This window comes from Triturus cristatus, chromosome 3_2 (genome assembly GCF_964204655.1).
Source record: "Triturus cristatus chromosome 3_2, aTriCri1.1, whole genome shotgun sequence".
Lineage (NCBI taxonomy): Eukaryota > Metazoa > Chordata > Amphibia > Caudata > Salamandridae > Triturus > Triturus cristatus.
This window is the reverse complement of record NC_140584.1, coordinates 1042323158-1042340674: the sequence shown is the minus strand read 5'-3', so window position 1 is coordinate 1042340674 and position 17517 is coordinate 1042323158. Positions and strand designations below refer to the sequence as shown.

At 43.9% G+C, this 17517-nt stretch overlaps 1 long non-coding RNA gene across 1 annotated transcript in view; it reads left to right on the top strand.

Annotated features, from left to right (window-relative positions):
* LOC146859072 (uncharacterized) overlaps positions 1-16824 on the top strand; it is a 58250-nt gene extending 41426 nt beyond the window's left edge. Inside the window, exon 3 of the long non-coding RNA XR_014979735.1 lies at positions 16488-16824. This is a non-coding gene — a long non-coding RNA (uncharacterized LOC146859072). The remainder of the gene's footprint in view (positions 1-16487) is intronic.
* The last annotated feature ends 693 nt before the right edge of the window (positions 16825-17517 follow it).

The window sequence follows — 17517 nt, the reverse complement described above, 5'->3', positions numbered from 1 at the left end:
TGCCATAGGGTGGATCAAAAGGTGGCTATAGACCCCCTGTAGAGAGGGATACAGCTCTACAGCCCGTGGCCATTACTAGTGTGAAAACACCCCAGGGCACCGGCGGCGGGCTCTCAAGTGTGATCGTGTGCTTTTTTTTTTTTATGGGGGCAGAAGTCTGCCCCACCCCTCTCGCTGCCAGCCTGGCACCCAGCATCTTACAGCCACAGGTTCGGGTGCCTGGGCAGTACACCCCTGTGGACGCACGGAGATGGAGGAGGGGAGGGCGGGCCAGGACATCTGTTCTGAGTGAAAGAGTAGGGTGGTGCCATAAGATGTTACTGCTGAGGGCAAGAAGGCTGAAGGCCATGTTCTGTTGCAGGGAGAGGGCACCTGGAGAGTGCAGAGGAGGGGACGGTGCGGGAGGCAGCCCTGCACAGAGCCCGCTGTGCCAGGCCCCGCTGCAGGAGGGCAGCTTGGAGCTGAACCGCTTGAGAGCCGAGGGAGGAGGACAGGGAAGGTACTGAGCCTTGGATCGGGTAGGAGTAGGTATCCATTCATGTTTACCAGAGTTTATGCCAGCGTGGGTGGACATAGGGCGGTAAGTCACCTCTGCCAGGCCACGAGATTGCACTAGTCTGGCAGGACATTCGCCATCGCTCCTGAGGGATAGGGGAGTCAGGTAGACAATTTATTTGTGCCAACGTGACTTTAGCAACACAACAAAATGGGTAGAAGATGGACTTTTTAGAACAAATGGTTCAACGTCTGGTCCGGGGCAGAAAGTGCTATATAAACTTTAATACGTTGCATTTTAATACAGACCGCACTGGCACAGCATCAGTTTTAGCTGGGTGGCATACCCCACGCTTGGAAATTGTCTCCGGGTGTTTTTGACTCTCATCCTCCTTGCGCCCAAATCTCCCAGTAAGTGTCAGTGAGACGGGACGAGGAGGCTCGCCGGGTGGTGGACTGAGTCCTTTAACCCGAATGGTTTAGAGAATTGAGCCCACAGTCGAAAAAGTCTGAGGACTCGAATCAGGACTGCTGAAAACAAGAACATGCACATTTGTTTACTGTATTGTTAACACGACCCTGCTCTTGAATAGCAATGTGTTCCCCCTTAAGCCTTGCCAAAAGTCCCCGCTCTGGAGCCCAGGTCCGCAAGTCTTTTGTTTAAAACTATAGATGACATTGTGCCGGTCATACTGTTTGCACACTAGGAACGTGTTTTCTTAAATGTGACATCGAAGAGGCAGACACCCTCCGACGCACACTTCCTAAGTCATAAAAGGCACCGCATAACTGGAGCATTTCAGGGGTCTTACCCAGGTTTGGGCTCAAGGAAAGTGGCCCCCTTGTTGTCAGACCGCAGTGCTCAGGTATTGTCAGCATTCTTAAATATATGCAAACTAAAAGTACACTCTGGTCTTGTATATTTGGGATGGTAATCCCTGAATGCCTCGCTTCGCCAATGCTTGTTTTCAGCATTGTGACCGTGTCTTTTTAGGTGGAGCCTCCCATGAGGACAGGCCCTTTTACTTCTGTTGTTACACAGTATGCCTTATTTCGTCTTTACACACTTCTTTCTTTAATGAGTTTCTCCTACTGCAGGCATCATATGCTTTCCTGCAACATTCAGAGCGCCATGCTCGCTTTCCCTTTCCGAGCAGCTGGGACAATGGAGGCTGCTTCTTTGAATAGGTCTCGCATTTATAAGAGTTTGAGCTATTGGCATTGTAAATGCCTTTCATTTAATGGTTAATTAGCAAAACAGATAAATAAAAGGCATTGTCGTTTACAATGCCAATAGCTTAAACTCTTGCAAATGCGAGACCTATTGCATTGCAAATGCTTGTTTGCTTAATGTTGCACTGTTTTTGACTAGTCTGACTGGGATCATGCTAATCAGGGCCTCAGTCTATCTGCTTTCTCTCTTAAATTGTCATGCATGTACTTGGGTACACCCCAGATTGGATACTGGGGTACCCTTATCAGTCCGTAGTATATGGCGTCCATGTACCCAGGGCATAGGTACCCCAGAGGCCTCCCATGGGCTGAAGCATATATTATGCCACCCATGAGAGGCCATCCAAAATGGAACTACAGGTCTGCTACTGCACCCTGTGTAACATGGTGCTTGTACCACTTACGTTAGCTATAGGTTCACTATATCTATAGGTCACTACACTTAAAACTTATAAGTCACCCCTATAGCAGGTGTTATCAATCCTGAAGGCAGGGTGCTGGGTTTTTAGTGAGACGGTGCCCCTGCATGAGCAGAACCCCTCTGCAGCCTTCGGAGTCCATTCTCCCGGGTTGTCGGTGACTCAGCCGTATATATAGGTAGCAGTGCATTATAACCTTGCGGTAAATGCTGTCTCGAAAACGGCTGTGTATAGAAACATATCGCGTTTGGTATCAAACACCTTGGAATCATACCTCCACACTGGTAACCGGTGTGGGGTGTATGATTCCACCCTTATTAAGCGAGCTTCGTGGGGCACTAGTCTATCCGGTGTCAGCTTTCTTGACCCCGACAGCACAAGGAGTCTCCTTGACCTTGCTGGTCCACACCATAACCTGCTTGACCTTCCTGCGTAGGTTGCTTTTGCCAAGGCTTGTTGGTGATCCAGCCAGACACCGACCTCTTATCACTCGACATCCTTCATAGGACAGCTCACCTCCCGCTCCTGGTCGTCCTCCACCCTGCCCCTCCCCCGCCCCACGCTACCAGCCGTAGTACTCCCTCGGCGAGCTACCACTGCGTTAGGAGATGGTGTACACGCGATCTCTCTTTATGCAGACCATCTCCTGTTGTATATTAAGGACTTGTATAACATACCAGATACTATAGCAGGAACATTACAACAATTTGAGGCAATGTCGGGACTAAAAGTAAACGCGACTAAATCATGTCTATACCCTTTAAGGAGGGAAACCCAAAACCCGGATCTTCAGACAAATAACTGGCCCCTCAATTGGCAACCAGTAACCTTCCAATACCTGGGCATATTCATATATTGCAGTCCTGCAGACATAATAGAAGGCAACTTGTCCAGAGCGATTTCCTCAAACATATGCCAAATGAAGTTCTGGAAATGCTGCCACTGGATGTGATGGGTAAAGTAACCTTGACCAAAATGGTAATCTTACCTAAGCTGTAGTATTATTTTGCACACCTACCTGTCTCCGTCCCAACTAAGGTATTTCGGGAACTAGAACAAAGGTTGCAGGACTTTACAGGGAATAAAGGTCACCATAGAATAGCTAGCGCTTTGGAAAATATATGCACCTTTGAAAGGGGGAGGGCTTGCAGTCCCGAACTTAGAGCTATATATTTAGCGCTGCAGCTACAATGGGTGGCCCAATGACTGGCGGGGCATAACACATCTGACACGGTCACAGGAAGACCAGTGTGGTCGTTATTTCAGAGATATATCACATATCTCATCAAATGGCGCGCCCCTCGATGCAGACGCCCACAGGCTGAGCCCTAGCTAACCGCTGTTACAAGCACAGTCTATATCTCGCTAAGAGCATAATACTCCACGCGCCAGCAGTGCCCCTAGTGGGCACCCCGAGAAACAAAAGAAGCACAAAGTATGGTATGCTAGGGCAATGGGAGGAGGCTGGGATACACACTCTTGGCGACCTGTTTGTGGAAGGTGCACTGATACCTTTTGACACATTGATCAGTGAATATGAGTTACCAGCAGGCCAATTCCTCTTATATAACTCAATTATACGGCCATTAACCGGCCTGGGGTGATATAGATACTGTGCCACAAATGCACCACTTGTGTAATATTTGCATGTGATGGGAAATTGTAGCCATATAGTGCACTGGCTGGCAGAAGCACTGTTGACACACACCATCCAGTTATTCGTGTCATTATGCACAAGAGGGGAAGAAGACAGGGGAAGACAGTGGATAGAAAAGGAATGGGAAAGTATCTTAGCCAGCCATACGCAAATCCCACGAAATGCTAAATTTCGTGCCATACAGACATATATTATACACAGAGCATACCTGTCGCCTGACAAGCTAAACAACTACTTCAATTTGATGACCGCGGCATGTCCCAGATGTAATCAGATAGGGGCGGACCTTCTACACATGCTATAATCCTGTAGGGTACTACAAACATATTGGCAAGAGATAACAGAAGCACTAGCTGCGTACACTGATCGACCTTCACTTCACAACTGGGAAGAATGCATACCGGGGATATTCCCTAGATCTAAGAAGCAGAGAGTCACCTCATGATTTATAGATCTAGCCCTAATAGCGGCCAAAAGACTACTCACTAAGCATTGGAAGGCCAAGCGTCCCCTGGCTTTTAAAGGCTGGAAAAACTCACTCGCGGTGTGTGCCCAGGCAGAACGTACTGCGCTGCACAGGGAAGAAATAGCTGGCCTGCGTAAATACCTCGTTGCGCAGTACTGGGACATGATTCTAGCTGATACTCGAGCTGAGACTCACTACGCAGAACGAGACAGTGTGCAGAGTAGGGAAGAGAACGGAGAAGAAGCAGCCAGTTGAATGGAATACACCCTGGAGCATATGCAAGTGTTGAGGGTGAGATATCAAGCGAGGCAAAGAAAAATATAAGGGACGCAAATCCACATGATGGGAAAAGTTAGACAAGACGCAATGGGGAGAGAGAACGGGGAGGGGCTGGATCATAAAATGATTAAGACATGGTAAAAATATGCAACGAACTGAATGTGTTGGTTTGTTTGTTATTATTAGATAGTTTATGCATTGATGAAAATGTGTTTGAATTTAGAGCAAAATGGGCTGTATATGTATGATGTAACCCACATTTGAACTATTAATACGCAAATGTTCCCCTCCATATGACATACCAAGACCCAGGCTAAAGTGCAGACAACAGGAACATACGTGTAAGTAGAAGCGAATATCACGAGAAGAGTTAGTAACAGCTAAAGGGTAAACTTAACTAGCAGAATAGAGAGGAAACATATATACCATTAGTAACTATTGTTGTAATCATAACTGTAAATGTGAGATGTAAACAATATGTAAAAACGCAAAAACCTGTGGAACAACAGTGAATTCACTGTACGTATTATAAAGGAAAAAGATAAAAGGCTAATAAAGAAATTTAAACAAAAAAAATGACTCAAGGTAGACTTCTGCAATCCACCAGTAACCACAGCGATTCCCCTCCTGAAACCTGATGTCACTGTCACGGCCTGATAAATTGTGTTTTTTGGGTCCGTGTGTTTGTCATGAATGTATGTGTATTTGTGTGCGCTCTGAATAGGTGTGTACATGTGACTAGTGGGTGTATGTGTGTAGACTTGTGAATGGATGGGTGTGATTTAGAGCATATGTAGATGAGTGTATGTGTGTGTGTGCGCGCGCGGGGCCCACTCAGGGACATTTCCTGCCGACACTGTTTAAACTCTTAAATCTTCAACATCCCCTATATTAAGCCTTGATTTCCGCACCACTCTACTCGATAGGAATATTTGACAACAACTATAGTGCCTAGAGCCCTGGACACGGGTGGTTTGCAACAGGTAACACATCAGAGAGCTGATAAGTGACTACTGACTGTCTCAGGACCTCGATCATGGGCCTGACATGTGCCTCTGTGTAAAGCACTGCTCACGCATATCATTGTCAAGATTATAAATAGCAGGTTCTGAATATGACGTAGAAACATATAGAGTAGCCTGTAAGAAGAGTTTTTATTACTCATGTTTACTTTACATATTCTAGCACATTTTACCCTTCTGTTTGTACAATACTGTGTTTGGATGCGTATTTAACATCAATGTATTTTAAGAGTTTCAAGGCTCATAATCCAAGCTGATCCCAACTCCCCACCCTCTCAACAGTGGTCTAAAGCTGCTTCTAGATTTTTTAACCATTTCCTGCCGCTGATCATCTGAAATAACATTGGAAAGAGACTTTTACTTAGTAATTTTGATTGACAGCATGGGAAGACAATGCTCATGTGGGCAAGCTGAGAATTTATCTCCCACAAGCTGGTTCTGTTATTCGGAGGTCTCCTAGATGAGAGCATTGCGAGTCGCAAGGTGTCTGGGTGATATGGAAATGGGAAAACAAAGGTGGCTTTGCCCCTGGATTCTTTTCTGCGACCACAAGCCAAGGTTTGAGTGAAAATGCAGCAACACTGAGCATGAGGGAGGGCATATCCTAATTTATGTAAGCTGCTTCACAATGCTCTGGTCACTAGCATTTTCAGGAAAGGACGTGGGATTCTCCATTTGTAATATAGATCGTCAAATTCCCCCTTGCATTTTGATCCTTTTCAATAGCTTCAAACAATGATTTGAAGTTTCCAGCACCAAAGCGCTATCAAAGAGAGAGACAGCAAATCATTAGCGTTTGACACTATGTGCATACTGTTGCAAAGAAAGATGTGCCTCAGATAAATAATCAAGCATAAAAATGATGAGCTATTAAAGAAAGGTAAATAACTTAAAATGTATCCCATGGGTCAAGAGCGGACTTTCAAAACTTTTTAAAAAGGTCATAAGTCAATGCTAAGTAGTACGTTGCTCTTACAAAATAGGTCAATGATTATCATCTGATACTGAATTTTAACAATAGGGGTGTCAGCCATTAACAGATTGCATCAGAATCAAGAGCTCAACAAATGCGGCGACCGGGTTTAGATATCAGGAATTGGTCAGCTGTCATCTGGTAGTAAAGGGAATCGGCAATAGAGAGTTCAGTCATTACCAGCTGACGCAGAGCTAAAGCGAGAGAGAGCGAGGCTGGTAATTAGCAGCGAGCAATACACTTGCAGAGAGTTTAATCAGTTAACTGGCAGACAAAGGTACATTTCCTGTTTGGATTAGTGTCTACATGGTGGCATTTGATTTAGCGTAAATTCAGTCATTGGAATGAATTCTCATTCCTAAAGTAAGGCACTCGAGGACCTAAACATTAGGAAACATGGCATTAGCCTCAAACTTCCTCTGCCACATACATATTTTCCAGTTTTACAGATTTTGTGTATTGGGACATTATCCTACGATTATTTTCAGGGGACTATCAACCTTCACAGTGGACTAATACCACGGGTGGTGTTTTAGTAACTGTGAAATCCTCCCAATTGTGCCATCACCTCAACCCACCACATGATCTTAGTTGGTGCTGGGCACCTGCTATTAGCACGTGCTTCTATTCTATCAGATGGAATATCTATAAATAATTCACAGAGGTCTGCTATACTGAAAGGTTAGCTGCTATTCCAGATACTTAAATACTAGGGGCCAGATGTAGGTAGAAATATAGCGATCACAAGCGCAAAAATTCGCAGAATTTCCACGTTTGCGATCGCTAAACAACCCATGTGAAATGTAGAAGCAGAAACACCGAATCGCTAAATAAAGAATCGCTAAAAATAAAGGAAAAAAAATAGCGATTCCTTAATTAGCGAATATGCCACACCGACTCACTATTTAGCGCTTCGCTAAATAGGAATCGCAAAATAGAGTCGCAAAACAATGTACATAAAATCGCTAATACCGATTTCATAAAAAATCACTAATTTAGTCGTCGCAAATTAACACTAACTCAAAGCAGGTGGTAACCAGGTGCACAGCATATAAACAGCCCCAGAATGCATCTGCGTGAACACAATGGCGGCCCTCTATTTCATTGCAAGGCGGGAACGGATGCAAGCTGCAGCACCAAGGATCTGGAGACGACAGGAACGCGTATACAGATTGCGCATCACACTATTCCAACTCACAGAGGCAGAAATCCATGAGAGGTACAGGCTTCACCCAACCACCATCCCAGACCTGATCCGTGACCTGCACCCAATCCTGGAGCACCAGACACCAAGGGCGCACGCAATACCTACACATGTACAGGTCCTTTGTTGCCTGCACCTACTGGCATCCGGCAGTTACCAGGGGGTAATAGCTGTGGCTGGTGGTGTCTCAGAGTTGCCTGTCACGCTTTTTCAACACATTTCTGGATGCCAAAACGCAAAACAATGCACCACTATATCCGGTTCCCCATCAGACAGGCGGAACTGCATAAGACAAAGATGGACTTTTATCAGAAGGCCCAGTTTTCACATGTAATAGGGTGCATTGACGGGACACATATACCAATCTGCCCCCCCCGCCCCCCTCTGCTACTGAGTACATCTACCGTAACCACAAATCAACACATTCAATCAATGTACAGGTCATATGTGATGCGTCCCACATCATTACCAACATCGTTGCTAATTTTCCTGGGAGCACGCATGATTCCTACATCTTCAGGAACAGTGGGATCTATACCAGTCTTGCTGGGGGTGAATTTGGAGAAGGATACCTGCTAGGTAAATCTATGTGACACACCCTGATGTATACCTTTGATGTATCAATAGCTGACTGTGAATAATCTTTCTGTCTTTAACACTTAGGTGATAGCGCATATGCGGTGCGTGCATTTATCCTGACTCCATACCCATACCTCAACCTATCTACCCCCAGTGAAAGGAGATTTAATATTGCCCATAAATCTACGCGGAATGTGGTGGAGCATACATTAGACTCCTGAAAAGCAGGTTCCACTGCATCCACAAAAGTGGAGGTGCACGGCAGTACCGGCCTCTGATCTGCTGCAAAAGAATAGCTACATGTGCCGTGCTGCATAACCTGGCCACAAAGAAGAGAACACCCGTGTTACTCACTGAATCACTGGATGAGGGTGAGGATTGTCCACAACCACGGCGCAGCAGGTGTTGCAGCAGCACCAGATGGGAGACACAGATGGGCTGAGATCATACACAACTATTTCTGAGTAAGTAATGAGACAAAGCGAGTAACTGCAATTGTGTTTCAGTGTTTTATTGACCTTCAGTCAGGCAATAGGACAGCACACCACCACACCATGATGGCCTCACAGTGCCTCAACAACCCCAGCATGGCATAGATACGCCCCATGCAATATTCCAAATCCCATCATTTTGTCAAATGGGTTACTTCACCCATCGACCAAAGTCAGGTGCTGCCTGATTTCATTTTCTTGCGCCCACGCGCAGCACTGCTGCGTTCACTAGGCACACTCTCCTCCCTAGAGGTCTGTCCTGCGGCTGATCCGTGCCTTCCACTGCGCCTCCTGGACTCTTATATTGGGGGAGCGATACAGCTGCGGCTTGTTGCCGCCTCACTTTCAGCCACATCCCCCGATCCTGTGGCAGCGATTTGTGTGGTCTGGAGCACTTCTAAGGCACTGGTGACTGTGACCAACCCCCTTGTGACGTCACGGCTGCAGTTGGCCATCTCAAACTGCATGACCACCGAGCGCCTGCTAAGGACATGGGTGGCATTGCATAGCCGGTTCACCGCCTTAGTGTACCCATCCATTCTCTGTCTGTCCCAGCGCCTTTCCCTACGTTTGTTTTCCATCTTGCTGCATAACAGTCTTACAGTCTTACAGCCTCTAACATGTCCCGCATGCCCTTGTTAAGGCAGTATATGCCCTCCTTCATGTCACTTATGTTTTTGTTGATGGCCCCCATCTGGCGTTGCTTTGCCCGTATTCTTTTGCCTTGCAGATGCTGCACCTTCAGCTTCTTCCCCTCCAGACCTGCAAAGACACTGGACTCCTCTACCTGTGCATCAGGACTATGTGCCCTTGGGCGTCGTCGTCGGGTACCTGTGTGGATAAGCTCCATGGGGGACTGTGTTCCTGCTGTGTGTACATCCTCTTCCTGCACGGTCTGTTGGGCTCCCATGCTCTCCTCCTCTGACCCCTCCATCTCCTGGAGGCTACCCACTGTATACCTCCTGGCTCTTGGTGGTGGTGGTGGTGGTGGTGGTGGTGGTGTGACCTCAGCAGGTGACAGGACCTCCTCATCCTGTGTGTTTCTCTCCCTGGGTGCCTCTTCTGTCTCCCCTTCTGCAGCCTGGCGCATGGCTCGCCTGTGGATACAGAATGTCCATTTACTCACTTGTCTAGCAGCATTAGCCTTTCAATAAATTTCATGACTGCCAATTAAACTAAGTTCCCCCGCTTGCTTATTTACTGATGTGTGTGACCTGCATTTTGGTTCAGTGGACTAACTGATATGCTATGTGTTATTTGGGACTACATCTCCCATGATGCATTGCTGTTTTTTTGTGTGCAAATCATGGACTGGAGTGGGATTCACACTGGGTCATTGGGTGATTGGGGTTAGGGAGGGGGCACATCATACTGTGCATGCATCTTACCTTGTATGTTGGCTCCTCAGGCTGAGCTGTCTGCATCTCCGATGCCAATCACGCTCTCCGACTGGAGGGTGGACTCCACCAATTCTTCCAAGGGTTGGTGCAGGCGCATTAGATGTCCCGCCACCTGTCTTTTTGGCTTGTTTGATCCGGTCAGCCATCCTCTCCTTTGCACGTTTGTGGAGGTCGTACCAGCGCTTCTTCAGCTCGTCTATCGAGCGCTGGGTGACACCAATGGAATTTATTTTTTCCTGGATCAGAAGCAAAATTTTTCTTTTATGCGATTCAGGAACGTGCAGGGATTTTATTCCGAAGAGCTGGTTGTGGTCCTTCACCACCTCCTCAATTAGTTCCTCCAACTGGGAAACAGCCATTTCAATGCAACTTTTACTACCCGTTGCTATTACTTTGCATGCATTACAACGCATGCGATGTAACAACACGTAGCGTTTACTACGCATACCATTACATCGCATGCGCTTTTTTAACGCATGCGATGTAATGGCTATCCAAGTAGTTGTGAGGAAACTGAGGCTGTTTCCTCACAACAACGTGCACTGCCCCTCGAAGCAGGAACCGGGAGTAGAGACGGCGATGCTGGAGGGGAACCACGAGGATAGAGAGGTAAGGGGGTTTGCGCTTGGGGTTACTTTTGTAGGGTTTAGGGTAGTGTTAAAGTAGTGTTGTAATGTTTGTGTTGTGTGGGGTTGTGTTTTACGTGTTAGGATATTTTTAGGGTGTTTGTGTAGTGTTTTAGGGTTTAGGGTAGTGTTGTAGTGTTTGTGTAGTGTAGTGAATTTAGGGTTTAGTGTAGTGTTGTAGTGTTTGTGTAGTGTATTAGGGTAGTGTCAGTGTTTTAGGGTTTAGTGTTGTGTAGTGTATTAGGGTAGTGTCAGGTTGTTAGGGTTTAGTGTAGTGTTGTAGTGTTTGTGTAGTGTTTTAGGGTAGTGTCAGTGTTTTAGGGTTTAGTGTAGTGTTTGTGTAGTGTAGTGTTTTAGGGTAGTTTTGTAGTGTTTGTGTAGTGTAGTGTTTTTGGGTTTAGGGTAGTGTTGTAGTGTTTGTGTAGTTTTTTAGGGTTTAGGGTAGTGTTGTAGTGTTTGTGTAATGTAGTGGTTTAGGGTACTGTTGTAGTGTTTGTGTAGTGTAGTGTTTTAGGGTTTAGGGTAGTGTTTGTGTAGTGTAGTGCATTAGGGTAGTGTTGTAGTGTAGTGTGGGTTTAGGGTAGTGTTGTAGTGTTTGTGTAGTGTAGTGGTTTAGGGTAGTGTTGTAGTGTGTGTAGTGTTTTAGGGTTTAGGGTAGAGTTGTAGTGTTTGTGTAGTGTTTTAGGGTTTAGAGTGGTGTTTGTGTAGTGTAGTGCATTAGGGTTTAGGGTAGTGTTGTAGTGTTTGTGTAGGGGTTTAGGGTAGTATTATAGTGTTTGTGTAGTGTAGTGTAGTGTTTTAGGGTTAAGGGTAGTGTTGTGTTTGTGTACTGTAGTGTTTTAGGGTTTAGGGTAGTGTTTGTGTAGTGTAGTGATTTAGGGTACTAGTGTAGTGTGTGTGTAGTGTAGTGCATTAGGGTTTAGGGTAGTGTTGTAGTGTGTGTGTATTGTAGTCTTTTAGGGTAGTGTCGGGGGTTGTGCAGGGTAGTGTAATTGTAGGGAGAGGATTGGGGGTCGGGGAGGGTTGTGTAGTGGTAGGGTAGTCACTTACCTTGCAAACTGTAACCACAAGTATAGTTTTACCACGCATGCCTTTGCGTTGTAATGGCATGCGTGGTAAAGGCATAGTCGTGGTAATAGTTTGCGATGTAATGGCGTGTCGTTATCATTGACATCGCGTAGTAATACCCGCGTTGTAATGGTATGCGTGGTATTAGTATGCGATGTAATGACATACTTTCCTCCAACTTCCTCTCACTAAATTTGTGCTTTCTCTTCCACTCTCCAGCCTCCGTTGCCTTCTCCTGTGTGTCCATGGTTGTTTTGGGGGTCTGCAAGGTGGTTGCTGAGCTGCTCCTGGCTCTTTGGTTCTGCTCCCTGCCTCTCCCACTGCTTCAGGCTCAGTGTAACAGGATGTGTCAGGCCACTTCCTGCTTGTGAGGTCATCAGGGTGCACCGAATTGGCTGATTCGCTAATTAGCGATTTCTTAAATTTGCGAATTCGTTAATACCGATTCGGTAATGCGGAATCGCTAATACAGATTCGGTAATGCGGATTCGGAAGTTATTTTAGCGATTAACGAATCGCTTTTTTTTGCGATTTATTTTCTACATCGCACTTTGAGAGTTCTTAATAGCGATTCGGTTAAAATCGCTATTAAGAACTCGCTATTTGGGTTTTACCTACATCTGGCCCAAAGTCTTTTGGCCAGACTTGCAGTGGTAACCCTTGTAATATGTAAAAGTATGAATACTCACAAAGTGGTTGTATCGCTGTATGACCTCCAGGAACAGAGTGGGTCTGTCCTGCATGGGTTTCGTGAAAATCTGAAGAAGGTATCCTTTGTCATCAAAATCAACAAGGATCTTTAATTCCTAGGAATGAGAAAACATTATTTATCTGCAACCCTTTGGGATTTAGCTGACAACTGTTTAGGCTAGTCATACATAGTCCTAATTTCATAGTAAAATACCCTCTCCGATCTAACTTGACAAAGGATATGTTATGTTATCAACTTTACCATCTCTTAACTCTACCAGTGACAGTGGTACCCACATGGTACCAACATGCTTTTTGCTTTCTTTTTACCATTAGAAGCGTCATTACCACCACAAATATAGCCTGTATTCTGTCACAGTAAAATGCATGGTTTCATTAGTATCTTGTAAAACGTCAGTTTTGTTCCAGTCATGTACTACTTCTACAGCTAATAATTTTGTATTTGTAATCCCAGGATGAAGTTTTTCAACAGAATGGCTGACACAAATTTCCTATTTATTCTTATTGTTAACCATAACCACAGATTGATAAACCTGCATTGTAATGTAATCTTGGATCTAATTCACCCACGAAAAGTCTCATCTGTATTTTGCTATTGAATCCTCAGCCTGATACGACTCATAACGGCTCAGATAGACATACTAGCCATGCTGCAGTATAGAATGAATACATCTTTGCAACTTAAAATGCGAATCAGAATCATGTGTCAAAAAATACAATATTAAAACAAATCCCAATTAATTGCAGTGCAAAGTTAAGATTTCTGCTCTATTGTGCGCAGTTATTTGCTAACAGGTAGTGTCTAAACTCCCTTGCACTGTTTTCATGAGGCAATCTGCTTACCTTATTATCATTCTAGCTGTCCTGATAGATGTGCAGGAGACCTGTACCACATGTTCCCTGACAAGCGGTCATTTTGATTTAAACATCTTGTTGAACAACAGAGCGTTTAACTCTGTTAATGTCCACCCAGAGTGGTACTCCTATAGACATGGGCGTCCTTGCTTCGATGGACAAGAAATGAACCCAGAAACCCATTGGGAAGGCTACCTACGAGTTTTGCTTGGTCAATCTATATAGTGTCATGGCTGGGCTCCCTCATTCCCCCAGATTACATGTAGTGTCCATGAGTGCTGGGTTCACACTTGGATGTATGTAGCCCTTACGTTTGCAGGGTACTTCATAAGATTTAGTGGTAGTCAGTGCTCATGTCTCCCTCCTCCTACATAGCTCTAATTCAGGAAATAGTTGAGTCAAATCTACTGAGCCGGAAATTGCAATATAAAGTATAAACAGCTTAAAATCATAGTAGTGACGTTTTCATGCTCACTTCATATAAAAATAATCACAGATTAAATCGAGCATTTACAAAGCCAATAGGTCTGGCTTTAATGTACTAACACATTTAAACTCAGGCATTCACAAATGCTGTTTAGCACATTAAAGGCAGATCTATTTGCTTGCCAGTGCCTAAAACAAAGTAGCAAAATAATATTTTCTTTTCAAAATTAGCATAACAGTTGAAGAATTGAATGTGACAAACAGTGTGATGATTAAGTTTACTTTTTAGCTGTTAAATAGTCCCCTATGCATTTCACTGGAAGACCTTAACGGGAGGCAGAATAATACACCAGACAACCAAAAGTATGAGTTGTTTTAGAAATATTCCTCTGTGCGGAATCAAAGCCCAATCTATGTATATTTAAAAAAAAAAAAATCTTGTAGACTGCTGCTGTGTCAAACCGTACCTAAAAATGTGGCTTATCAGACCAATGCACCGTATAATTCTGCTTTTTTGCATCAATTGGCAAAGCACTGTCCTGTACAGTGATAGATCCCTTTCACCTGCTGTTCTTTGTTTAGATAGAGACTGTTGCCCTTATTACCTGACCATAATCTCATCAACTGTACAAATGATTTTAACAGACATTCCACCTTTCATAGTGTAAAATGTGCAAAACGTACACAGACCTTTTTAAATGTAATGCAAACCAATAAAAACTGTAAAATAGAAGACTACATTTAAACCCCTAACACATAGTTTATGTAAACTCACCTGCAGTGTGGTTATGTCCTCATTGACCTTTATTTTTGCATTTTTTAGATTCGCTCTTAGCTGGTCATAGTAGGAATCAGGAGCACTAAGAAACTCTGTCCCGTGGGCTTTTAAATTCTTGATCTGTTGAAGAAAAAGTGAGACGTTCACTCAAAAACAAGCAGGAACTTTTGTGGGCTACCATGTGGAAGATTCTGTATTATCTGATAGGCGCAATCAAGACATCTTGGCTTAGTCGGCAGGATATGAGCATAAAATTAAAATGGGAAAATGCTGTCTGAAATGCCTGTTTTCAGTTGCAGAATCCCAGATTCCAACTGAGTTATGTGAAGAGGGGAAAAAAACGTAGTATTTCAGACAGAAACAGTGGTGTCATTTTGAATGCATTGTTTAGAATGTATCAAAAATTTGAACATTTAGAAAAAGAATGTAGTGAGCTGAGACGAGAGTTGGCTGATGCTCAGTTTGAAAACAAGTCTTTGAAAAAAGAGTTAAACATGTACCAAGCTCCGATGCCATTTGTTTTGCAAGGGTGTTTAGATAGTCAGGATGAGTCATATGTGAAAAATGTGAACCTAGAGAGTTTGCCAGTTAATCTGTCGGCCTCACAGAAGGTCTTAATTTATTCTTTTGAGGACATTCCTCAGCCAGAAATGAATTTGAACCGAGAAAATGTGAATGTGTAGGAAAATAAACAGACCAGTTTCTTAGAATTAGCGATCGCTGGTTGCAGGTATAAATTAGACATATCACTGAATGATGAATCTTGCTCTACATAGAAAAACGTTATTTTGAAAAAAGAAATGCAACAATGTGCTTTTGAATCTGCACAACAGGCTGTGCAGAATGTTTTTAAAATGTGGTCAATTCAGAAATGTGACAGTGTATCTTGTGTGCCAGTTCAGGTGCAGTGTGCTATTTTTAGTACTTGTGAAACACAGGGAAAGAAAAGTATGCTTTTAAAGTTGTGGACTGTAACATTTCTTAACGCTGGACAAATACAGATGCTTTTTGTGCTTTTGCGCATTGAAAGACACTGGGCAGAAGACAAAAATATATAATGTGATTCAAATGCAATGGGACGAAACAAATGTGATACAATGGCATATACAGACAGAAACTGCAGCTTTGCATGAACAGTTTGTGCAGGTCCCAATAGAAAGTCCAGGGGTGGAGTTTGACACACGGGATTCCACAGTGAAGTGGCAGATTGTACTGCAAAGCGCAGTTACTGTGCATGACAGAACTTTTAATTCCCTTACAGATGAAAAGGCTAAAATCTTGGAGACAGAGGTGGTGTCACACGATTCAGATTTGGTGTGCATGACTAAATATGAGCACCTAGGAGAGAAAGTCCATTCAAACAGGTGTGCAGAGAATGAAGGGATGCATATCCACCTAGATTTACTCAGAACTGTGATTCTTATGTGGCAGAATGCACAAGCCAGACAAATCCCACAGAAGGTGAGGGGCAAGCTGAAGAATGGAAAATTACCAGAGCAGATGGATTGCTTTGGGCTTCTGCCAATTGATAAAGAGAGCATGTATTCAGCAGTGAGTGGAAAAATAGTCAGGAAGGAGACTGCCCCAGCCCTTCTTACTGTGCAGGGGAAAATAATTTCATCCTAACACCAAGGATTCAGAGGCTATAGCGTGGGTAGAATTCTCAGATAATTCCCCAGAGCCAGCAGAGAATCGTGCGGACAGGAATGATAATATGTGGCTTCAAACTCAAAACAGAGAAAGGAAAACGTGTGGTTTTTGAAAAATGTTTTTTGCAAGAAGAGTGATGCTGGTTTCTTTTCCAGATCATCATACTGCAACGTGTTGGTGTGCCTGATGTCTCTGTCCGTGTCTGTGTGCCCTGTGTGGGTGGGACCCCCCGTCCCTCCCCAACCCTGGAGTGATCACCGGACGGTGCAAGCTGACATCCTGTGGCTGAACAAACCAGACAGACCTCCAAGACCGATGAACAGATATCATAAATATGAAGTTAAAACACAGTTATATTTTTAAATGCAAGAAGGCTGTGTGTCTTTCACACAGAAGGACTGTTTGTTTAAAAAGAAGAACGACAAAGATGTTGTGAAATTTCAATCAGAGAAGATGTTTTTTGGGTTAAAGACAAAAAGATGATGTTGCCTTTATTTTTTAGCACAATATATAAGTATGGCTGCTTCAACAGTAGAAGTTCCAGTATTAGCCATTTGAGACATTAGGAGCATTACTGAGTTCATATGCTTGATTCTATTTGCATCATTTATTTTGTGTATCCATCAAACATTTATTCTTGCTGAGTATCCAGATATGCATGAGCTATTTCTACATGCGTTGAAATGACTATCACATGCCTTTATGACTTCACTGTTTTAATGTGTTTCAATTATACTTGTGCTTTCAGTTCAGCACATGAGTTTATAATGTTACTGCTTCAACATGTGATTCAATCGTAGCTGTGCTTTCAGTTAAGAAATGCAGTTCTTCAATCATAGTTGTGTTTTCAGTTAAGAAGTTCAGTGTTTCAATCATAGTTGTGCTTTCAGATAAAGAGGTTCAGTTTTTTGATATATGTAGGTGATGATAGTCAAAGGTCATGGGGTGGAATGTAGTGCTAGAGGCACTCTTGTGGTTTGACACCCAGTGATGACCTTTGACTACCATTATTTTAACTGACTTTAGTGTGTTATTTTATCCTAGACTGGATGTACGACAGTCCTGCATATGCTTGCTTCTCTTAGTTTCTTTATTGTAATCTTGCTGTCTTTTAGTGGGAGTTGTCACGGAGTAGAACAGCCTTGCCAAGAGTAGAGCGTGTGAGATGTGCATTTGAAAGCATGA